The 10,069-nt window shown below is 43.9% G+C and overlaps 1 protein-coding gene across 2 annotated transcripts in view; it reads right to left on the bottom strand.

Annotated features, from left to right (window-relative positions):
• The window catches only part of PKM (pyruvate kinase M1/2), a 46,511-nt gene extending 37,360 nt beyond the window's left edge, over positions 1-9,151 (bottom strand). For both annotated transcript variants that reach the window (XM_082253076.1, XM_082253078.1), the window contains exon 1: positions 8,999-9,151. The gene's annotated coding sequence lies outside the window, so the exon portion shown is untranslated. The remainder of the gene's footprint in view (positions 1-8,998) is intronic.
• Positions 9,152-10,069: the final 918 nt, after the last annotated feature.

Raw genomic sequence — 10,069 nt, 5'->3', positions numbered from 1 at the left:
AAAAAGTGAGTGGTTTCCTATATGCCCTATTGGTGACTGGTGTTTATCCAGAAAGGGAGCTCTTAAAGCGGTCAGACTTTCCCTTCTCACACCCGTAACAAAAAAAGTTGGTCTGAGCAGTGCTCAGCTATTCAGAGGCAGCTTTGTACAAAGCTTCCTCTGATTGGCTGAGACAGGGAGTGACGTCATCAACCCGCCTCAGCCAAACAGAGGAAGCTTTGTATTCATTCACAGAGTACAAAGCTGCCTCTGAATGGCTGAGCACTGCTCAGACCAACTTTTTTGGTTGCACATGTGAGGGGGGGGGGGGGGGGGTTGGCAGCTTTAAGGGCTCCCTTTCTGGATGAATGCCAGGCCTCAGCAGGGCATATAGGAAACAACTGTGTTCTACATGCTTTGTTTACACAGCAACGCACATAGGAGTTGTGGTACAATGCAGAATTATATAAATTTTATCTCAGCACACAGGAAGGCACTGCATGTCAAGTCACTGCTGTACAGGGACACAAAAAAAAAAAAAAAAAATAGATCAGTGTGATGCGCTGAAACACACTGACCCACACGGCAGTGCACTGCAAAAGAAACAGACTGCTGCCCACATACTAAAACTGAATTTAGAGTGCGGGCAGCAAGAACGAGCCCAAAGAGTTATTTCAGAAGGAGCATTGGAGAAAGATTAGCCTTGAAGTGGAGTTCCACCCAAAAGTGGAACTTCCGCTTTAAATAGTCCTAACCCCCTGACATGCCACATTTGGCATGTCATTTTTGGGGGGAGCGGGTACCTAGTTTTGACTTCCGCTCGGAGCGCCGCTGAGCATCCATTTAAAAAGCTCACGTTAAGCATACTACCCCCCCCCCCCCCCAGTGCCTTTCCATAACTAAGATTTTAAAGCACATAAAAATAAGGCCTACTACTGGTATATTGTGATGGATGCTGAAGGAATGTACTTCAGGTGGAACCCAAGACTTTTTTTTTTTTTAATTATTAAAGTGGGAAACCGAGCATCTTGTGTTTAATGGCTGTGTCCCCACCGGATTTCCCTCACTTCCCACAGGATCAACAGGCAAAGACATCACCAGATACTGTAAAAAAAAAAAAATTTGCCTGGCGTTCCACTTTCAGGTATACTTGTCAGAAGTGTATGGCCAGCTTCTAAAATTATTTGCTTCTGTGTATCTGGCTTCAGTACCAGACTTGAACAGGAATGCAGCAGGTAACGTCAGAGCAATGTCAGATGGATGCATTCATGGATTGCGGTGGAGACCAGAAACAAGGTTTGGAGCCGGAGGGTTTCGGTTGTACAGTTGGGGGGGGGGGGACTCTTTTTCTCATATACAAATGACAGGTGTGCTTAAAGTATCTGATCGCTGAAAAGGGTAAGACAAGGGTCAGCAGTTACAAATGCGGATGAACTCAGTAAGTATAATCAATTCATAAGGCCCGTACACGCGATACGAAAATCGGAAGGAAAGTTTCGTCCGGCGAACAATCTGCCAATTTTCAGATTGTTAGTATAGTGCTTTCGACAGCCGATTACGAATTTTCGGACGACAAAAACTGGATGTGCAGGCTATAACATTTTTATCGTACGTTAACGCAACGTCCAATTTTCGTTTAATTAGTACAGTTTACGTCTGAAAAGAATCGTAAGAGCAAGACTAGGCATGCTCAGAAACGAAAGAACACATACAAAACAATCCCAACACATGACATCACTTCTGAAGTAGAATTCGGTCATACGGGAATTTTTGTATGAAAATAACCTCTTCACTTTCCACATGAGACTAGCATGCAAAAAAAAAAAAACGGACGACAGATCGTTCGATAATCTGATTGTGTGTACGAGGCTTTACTAATCAAAGTGTATGCAAAGTCTCTCTTTTTTTTTTTAAGTTTTGGAACGAACGTGGAAGGGTTAGGACCTCTGTCCGTTTTTTTTATTGCTGCATGTGTCTCCGTTGGGAAGATTCAGCCAATGTGTCCTGGCTACCATTGTCAGTATACCATAAAGTGATGGCACATATTTTATGGTCATCATTGGATCAGGAGGTGAAAAATCTTACAAATGGGGAAACCGGTTCTGACTAGTAGGTCAGAAATTTCCTTTATTTAGACAGATCATAATTTTACTTCCTGCTGTATCTATGGGACAGGAAGTGTTGTGGAATCTCCACAATGGGAAATATATCAAACAACAAAAAAAGAAAACCTGAGAGGGGTCTGAACTATTTCCTACTCAATCCAAAACCCAAGGACAAGTTTCTGGCTTTACATACACCTTAAATTTATTGAAATTAAAGAGCAGCTATGATTTATCCAGAACCTGAAAGCTTTAGATTACTTGTGGTCAGACTATATAAAAAATAAAAAGTAGTTGATGGAACCCTGAGAATCTCCAGGGGTTGTGAGGGGTTTCTTGAGAAAAGAGAGTGGGAGACTGATCTCCTGCCTACACTGACCACCAACGTAGGCAACACTACAATTTTCACTCATTTCATAGTTGGGGAAACCCCATTCTCTATTCTTTCCTGAGACCTGAAAACTATTTTATAGGTTCCTCTATGCAAGTTGAAGGAAGGCTGATGTAGAGTATACTAGGAGATACTCCCGTGGGATATCCTAGTGCAAAGTTTCTCACCCAGGGTTCCTCCTGAGGTTCTTATGGGTTTCCCGAGCAATTTCTGCCTCTCAGAAGCTCCCACTGACAGCATTGAGTAACTAGCACTCTTCCCACTGACCACCACACTAATGTATTGAGCTGTAGATATAGCTTTTCTTTAGCAGGGGTTCCCCGAGACCAGAAAGTTATTTCAAGGGTTCTTCTGTGTTGAAAATGTTGGGAAAGGCTGCCCCAATGCATCATGGAAACTGCTCCTAATAAAGTCTCCTACCGCATCATCTGAAGCCAAGCTTGATTTTCTCATGGCTGGTTGAGACTTGTTCAACTATGACGCCGAGCTGCTACATGTATGAAAAAATCCAGATCCCCTACTTGCTGAGGAGACAAAAGGAACCCCCAGGAGTCTGGATAATCGGGCCTGTGTTATAAAATATTTTAGCACAGTAAAGCCTAGTACACACGCAACGATTATCGGCCGACCGATTGTCCGTCTTTTGTCCAGAGTTGTGTTTTGTTGGTTGGAATGTGCTCTAGACTGCACACAAATTTTATTGCCCGACAAAATTCTACTTCAGAAGTGATGTCATGTGTTGGTTTGTTTTCTTTGTGTTCTTTCTTCTCTGAGCATGCCCAGTCTTGCTCATTAGATTTTTCCCTGTGGAAATATGTACTGACTGCACGAAAATCGGGCGTGTTTTGACGGCGGACAAAAATTTTATAGCCTGCACACCAGATTTTTTTCCGGCCGAAAAGTCGGAGTCGGTTGTTGGAAGCATCATACTAACAAGCCGAAAATCGGCAGATCGGTTGTCAGACGAAAATTCCCTGGCGATTTTCGATGCGTGTGTACGAGGCTTTAGGGTATACTCACACTGGGTACTATTGAACCAAACTGCCCAAGTTCAATTGCCCCCCCCCCCCCTCCCTCCCTGCTGGTCTACTGGTCTTACTTACTAAACCCCTCTTTTTAACGCATACTGTTGGACAGGATAATTCGGCTGGTTAGCAGGCTGGTCGGTACGTTGATCTTATAATTTCTTTGGTTTTATTTTGAATGCGTTGCCCTTCCATGTGCTTCTTGCTGCAAAGGCAAGTTATAGGTGAGGGCAGTGGCCATTTGTTTGCGGTTTACCCTGTTGGTCAGCATGCTGACATAATCACCTCTACCAATCAGACTGCAGAGATCCCTGGTCTGGGCTGAGTTATCTATGAGATTTCCGTCTCAGACAGGACATACACTTACAATGAACCATCCCGGTCTCTCCTCTTACAAGTGGTCTGAGGCACAGTACATTGAACAGTTCCTAGGCATGGTTCAGGGTAATCACACTACATTATTGAACAGGAATAAAAGGGGTTATAGCCGTCAGTGTGAGTACACCCCTAATCTTATCACAGTCTAAAGCCCCGTACACACGTACCGATCGTCGGCCGACCGATCGCCCGCCTTTTGTCCCCGGGCTGTCGTGTCCGCTAAAAAGTGCAAAAGACTGCACACGAATTTTGTCTGCCGACTGCAGAAGTGATGTCATGTAATGGTTAACTTTCCCTGTGTTTTTTCTTTTCTGAGCATGCCCAGTCTTGCAAATCTGCTGTCTGTCGGCCGAAATCTGTACTGACTAGTGAACAATCGGCCGTTCTGGTGTCGGCATACAAAAATTTTAATGCTTGCACGACAGATTCTGTTCGACCGAAAGTGCGCTGTCGGAAGCATCATACTAACAAGCCGAAAATCGGCCGATCGGTCGTCGGCCGAATCTTTTCGACCGACAATCTGCACGTGTGTACGGGCCTTTAGGCTGGCCATACACGGTTGTAATCATGGCCGGTTCAGCAGCCGCTGGCCAATATTCAAACCAGAAATGGGCAGGCTAAATGTACCAAGCTGATCGATCAAATTGGGTACAACCAGCCTGCCAGATTCTCTTACGATTATGACTATTGGATAGCAATAATCGCTGTCTTCTCCCAGCAGGGATGGCTTTCCCCCCCCCCGCCGCCAGGGGAAGACAATTGATCGCCAGGAGCAATTCCTGTCAGCACTGTCTGTATTGATGGGGGAAGTGTGTGAATGTCTTTGCAGGAAAGAAATTTGCACCGTGCATTTTAAGCTGCATTCACACTTGAGCGTAGCGTTTTCACGCGTTTTTTTACCGTGATTTAACCGCGATTTTCAGGCATTTTTGGAGGCATGCATTGACATCTATCAAAAACGCTGGTAATCAGCCCAAAAAGAAGCTCATGTACTTTTTTCAGCTACAGGCGTTTTGCAAAACGCTCAGATGTGAACAGGGGCCATTTAAATGAATGGGGTTTTACTGGCGTTTTGGAACATATTTTTGCGCTTTTGGAGCTTAAAAATGCTCAAAAATGCCCAGGTGTGAATGGAGCCTCACTGGCTAACCCACCATGGGTCTAGAAATGTACTCAGATTTGCATTGACTTTAGCATGGTTTGGACTCCATTTCTCTTGTGCTCATCTACTCCAGCAAAAGCCACATTGGATTAACGGCTGAGCTGCGGGAGACCTGGATCATCAATGTCCTGCTCTGCTGATTAAGTTATTGACTTATGCAGCTCTTGTTACAATCAATCACTGACCGGAGTAGCAAATGCTTCAGCCACCACTTCCAATGACCTTGGAAAGGGCGCAGTGCATCCTACTGCATGATGCTAAAGATAGAAGAGAGCTATAGATATCCAAGACTCTACATACCACGGCTCCTCTGAAGAAGGCATGCATTCATGGCAGTACAGGGAAGAAAAACACTTTAATGAACATGAGGAATAGGAGAGGATTATTTCCTCACATTACAACAGTCACTAACAGAAGGTTATTTATTCAAGGAAGGTGAGCAGAATTTCACCATCATTAAGGTGTGTCATGATGAAAAATACAAGAGAAAAGAAAAGCTGAGATTAAGGATATCCCCATTTAGAGAGCTTCACCTCCTATGTATGAACCCCAACATTGGATTAGTAAGGAAAAATAGAAAATCACCTTAGGCCCCTTTCACCCATGTGGACCATTCATTTCATCAGTTCAGTCACGTCAAAATAGATGGTGTTCATCGGTTTTTTTTTTTACATCCACTACTAATGCAAAAACAGATGAAAAACTGACCATTCGTCACTTTACATCCATTTTTCGACCGATCCGGTTTTTAACGGAAGAAAAATAGAGCTTTGATCGGTTAAAAAAAAAAAAAAAAAAAAAACGGACGACGGATGCGAATTATTGGTTTTTCCATAGAGATGCATTGATGTCTGTTTTTCATCTGTCATCGTATGGATGAAAAAACGGACAGTATGTGTGAAAAGGGCCTTTGACAAAAAAAAAAAAAAAAAAAAAAAAAAAAAAAGGAATAGAATTTAGAAACATGAAACAATTGTATAAATAGCACAAACATACACAAAAAATATAACCATGAACAAGGCGTCCTTTTTATCGTTTAAGGGCTCATGCACACAAGCATTGTCTGGTCCGATCAGGTGGGGATCCATGAACAGATCGATGTCCTGCTGAATCAGAGCAAAACACAATGGGTGCCAATTTGTGACATTTGGATCTGCTTAGCAGCCATTTAAAAAATAAAATGGAGCTTTCCAGACCTATATTTGTTCTCTATGTCCAGAGGAAAATGGATTGCGTCCCGTTTACAGACTACCCCTCTAATCTATTCTTTCTAGGTCAGAAAAAAAATAAAGATCTTTTTTCATTCTGGAACCTAGATGGACTCGGAGGTAAATCAGATGTAAATAGTGTAGATCTGTTCCGATCCGCCTGCCCATAGACTTCGGATTAGGTCCTTACGAAAACTGACAAGTGCACCTGGTCAGAGCGCCCGGGTGGAAGAGTCACTGGGCTACCTTTAGACTTGAGCATTGGAGTCTTTGGCTAAACCTCATGCCTGTTTGTACATTCTGATCCTGGCGTGTATGGCCTCCAGTAGAGGACAGAGAAGGGTCCCATCTGTCAGGCAGGACACGCCCCCTCCTGATCTCCCTGCATTTATTTTTTCTTATTACAAATTAGCGCCAATTCCTAGAAATCTGCTACGGCTTTACCTTGACTATACAAGTATTGATCAGAGCGAATGATTTCTCACAGAACTGGATAATATGATCAGATCTATGGATTGCTAATAGGACAGAAAAACTGATATGATTTAATTGATATTATTCTGATCCATCTGGATGGAAAATCCAATCATAAGTAGATCATTTGGTATGATTGTGAATGTATGGAGTGATTTTCTGATCAGGCAGTAAACCTTATGACATTCAAGCAGAACTAAACCCTCCTAATTTTCAGCCAAGGAAGCTGCCATCTGAGCCTCTGATCTGCAATTACCATGGTGCTGCACATGTGATCAGATATGATGCCTGCCATTTGATGATTGGACAGTTTGAGAGTATACGCAAATCTGACAGTTCTCATTCATGCCATGAATGTAATTGTTTTGGGAAACTGTTAAATTGATGGGTTTAATTCCGCTTACATGAAAATACAGTGTAGGAAAGGCACGTCGTTCCATACACATTTCCCACACCACAAGCACACACACTGCCCTTGCAGAGCACGCAGGTGCCTTTGAATTAATGCATCACGCAAACAGTGCATGTGAGGCACCAAATGTCATGGTCCCACAGTGCCATGCACTACTTTTTCTGTGTTCCAGTGTTTTCCCATCCTGTTCATCTGGAAAAAAAAAAAAAAAAAAAACACCACAGAATTCACAGGCCCTAAATCTGTATAGAAATTTGTTCTGAACACTGGCCACCATATTGATGGCCATACATGGTTCAATAAAAGATTGAGGTCTCTTCATAGAAATAATTGATCTATAGCATGGGTGTCCAACCTTTTGGCTTCTCTGGGCCACATTGAGTGTAGAGAAATTCTCGGGCCGCATATAAAATATATACTATAGTTAAGGTATACAAGTAATAAAATGCCGCCGCGCCCTACGCACTAATTTAACACAACTAGAGTATGATCAAATGAAATTGAATCAGTATACAGAGGATTACTTCTGAGAGATAATAAAGGAACACTCTAACCACCATGACTACTTTAGTGATTTGAAGTGGTCATGGGGGTAGGAGTCAGAAACACTGCACATGCCCCCCCAGGCAGCCTCTGCCTACTGTTAGTTGGAAGCTACTGTGACCGTGCTCCCGACCCGACTTCCTTCCTCCCCAGCAAAAAATAAATAAAAAATTGTCAGGTGGCAGTGGGCCGCATTGCCTGAGGTTCTGGGCCACATGTGGCCCCCGGGCCGCAGGTTGGACATGCCTGATCTATAGCATACAGCCCATTAAACAAATATGCCACCCATAGGAATGCAGCTTTTGATTGCTAGTTGGAAGATAGGATTGCATTTCTGTTTTCCCCATGCAACCTCTGATCAAATGAAATGCATTCCAATTAGGACCAAAGCATCTCAGAGCTGCCGATCGATGCAAACATGACCGATAAATTTTCCACCTTGGGCGACTAACCCAGTTTTATTGTATCTGATCTAATCAAGTATAAGAGCTCATTTACACCGGTAGAAAGAAAACCCCCACTGTGTTTAGATGGTTACAGAAGATAGTTTCAGACACATCTAAATACCGCACTATAGTAATCAACAAGCCCAAACACACAGCCACGCCTATGTATGAAAGCGTACACTGCGTTTAGCTGGGCACAATTAAGCTGCAGATTTTACATATGTGGATCTGCAGATTTTAGGCACGCATGTGTGTATTTTATGCATGTATGCGGGTATTTTATGCATGCATGTGGGTATTTTATGCATGCATGTGGGTATTTTATGCATGTATGTGGGTATTTCATGCATGTATGCGGGTATTTTATGCATGTATGTGTGCTCTGCCAGCAAAAACCTCATTTATGCAGAAAACACGAGTCCAAATGCCCTTTTTTTCTGAATCAGCCCTATAGATCAGAAGGAAAATTATGCCAATTTGATTGCTGTAATTTCATGTGGATTGTACTTTCTGATCATGGCGTGTATGGCCTCCATTAGAGGACAGTGAAGGGTCCCATCTGTCAGGCAGGACACGCCCCCTCCTGGTCTCCCTGGTAACTTGTGATGCAGCACTTTATAGAAGGGAAGCCATGTTCTGCTGTGAGGAATCCCATCATGTCACACTATGGTATAGGGAGGTGACAGAGCCAACCTGTCCCTACAGATCAGTACAATCCCTGCACTAAGCATGACACCTCCATAGAAAGCCCAGCTGAATATCTCTCATCCCATAAATGAATAGAGAGGAGAGATCCCATTTACAATTAGTGTGTGCCTCCCCCATCCCATCCATTATACAGGCTCCTATAGAGAATAGCGGCTCGGGTTACTGATTACCTGATCTGGGAGTGTCCTCACACCTCGCTCCTTTCACTCTCAGTCGCTCGTATGACAGAAGCCGGCAGCTACCCAGCACCAAGGTGATCCCTGCAGAGCCTCTTCACCCTCCCACACCTGCCGCACAGATCCCTCCGCCACCCCTTCTCCACACCGCTACCCCGCCGCCTATCACAGAACACAGCCCCGCACTACGGCTCTCACTGTCACTGCTTGTGTTCTCTTACTAAATATGGCACAACGAGGGGATAATAACGAGCCAGAAAGAAGGTGATAGAGAAGAACTATTTTGCGGAGGGATTATGTTGGCAATGGCATTGGCTGACGCATTTTCTTTCCTGGCCAATCAGGAGGCGGGAGAGGAACACATGCCCGGTGCGTGGAAGATGTGCTGAGGCGCGCATGGCTGAATGAGTCATCCGCATCATCACGGTCCTGTCATAGAGAAAGGGGCAGAGTGCGGTGACATGGCGGAGTTGGCCGCTTGGCGAGGCTTATGTCTGTGTACAGTAAAAGCATTTTAGAACATTACCTCAGAGGTGTCAGTCATAGGGTTACCACCTCATCCCTTTAAATCAGGATACACATTAATTGCACAGGTGCTGAGGCTGATATTATGCACAGAAGGCACCAAGTGAGTTTAATTACCACCTTAATCAGTCACAGAACCTGTGTAATTAATGTGTCCTGGTTTAAAGGGATGAGGCGGTGTTCTAAAATTTAGTCGGACCCATGAAAATTCCGGACCTCGTCACTTCCGGTGACGCTACGTCATAACCCAGCTGGTGCGAGCCCCGGTGCACATGTGCACTAGGCATTTTCAAGGTCCGATGATATTCTAAGACTTAGCGAACAGCTGACAAAAAAAATAGAGTGTCCACCTTTCCGTTCCATTGAAGTAAACGGCGGCGGACACTTCTGGAGACCAGAGCTGACAGGAAAACGCAGGATAGAACGGTCTTGTGGGGACACATTGAGGGAGACAATTAGACCTCTAACGCGCAAGTGAATAATACGATGAATATTAAACATTTTATTATTTCTCTCAATGTGTGGGATGATAGAAAAGAA

The sequence above is a fragment of the Pelophylax lessonae genome, assembly GCF_965119305.1.
Source record: "Pelophylax lessonae genome assembly, chromosome: 4".
NCBI classification, from domain to species: domain Eukaryota; kingdom Metazoa; phylum Chordata; class Amphibia; order Anura; family Ranidae; genus Pelophylax; species Pelophylax lessonae.
The sequence above is the reverse complement of the archived record's forward strand: the minus strand, read 5'-3'. Positions and strand labels throughout refer to the sequence as shown.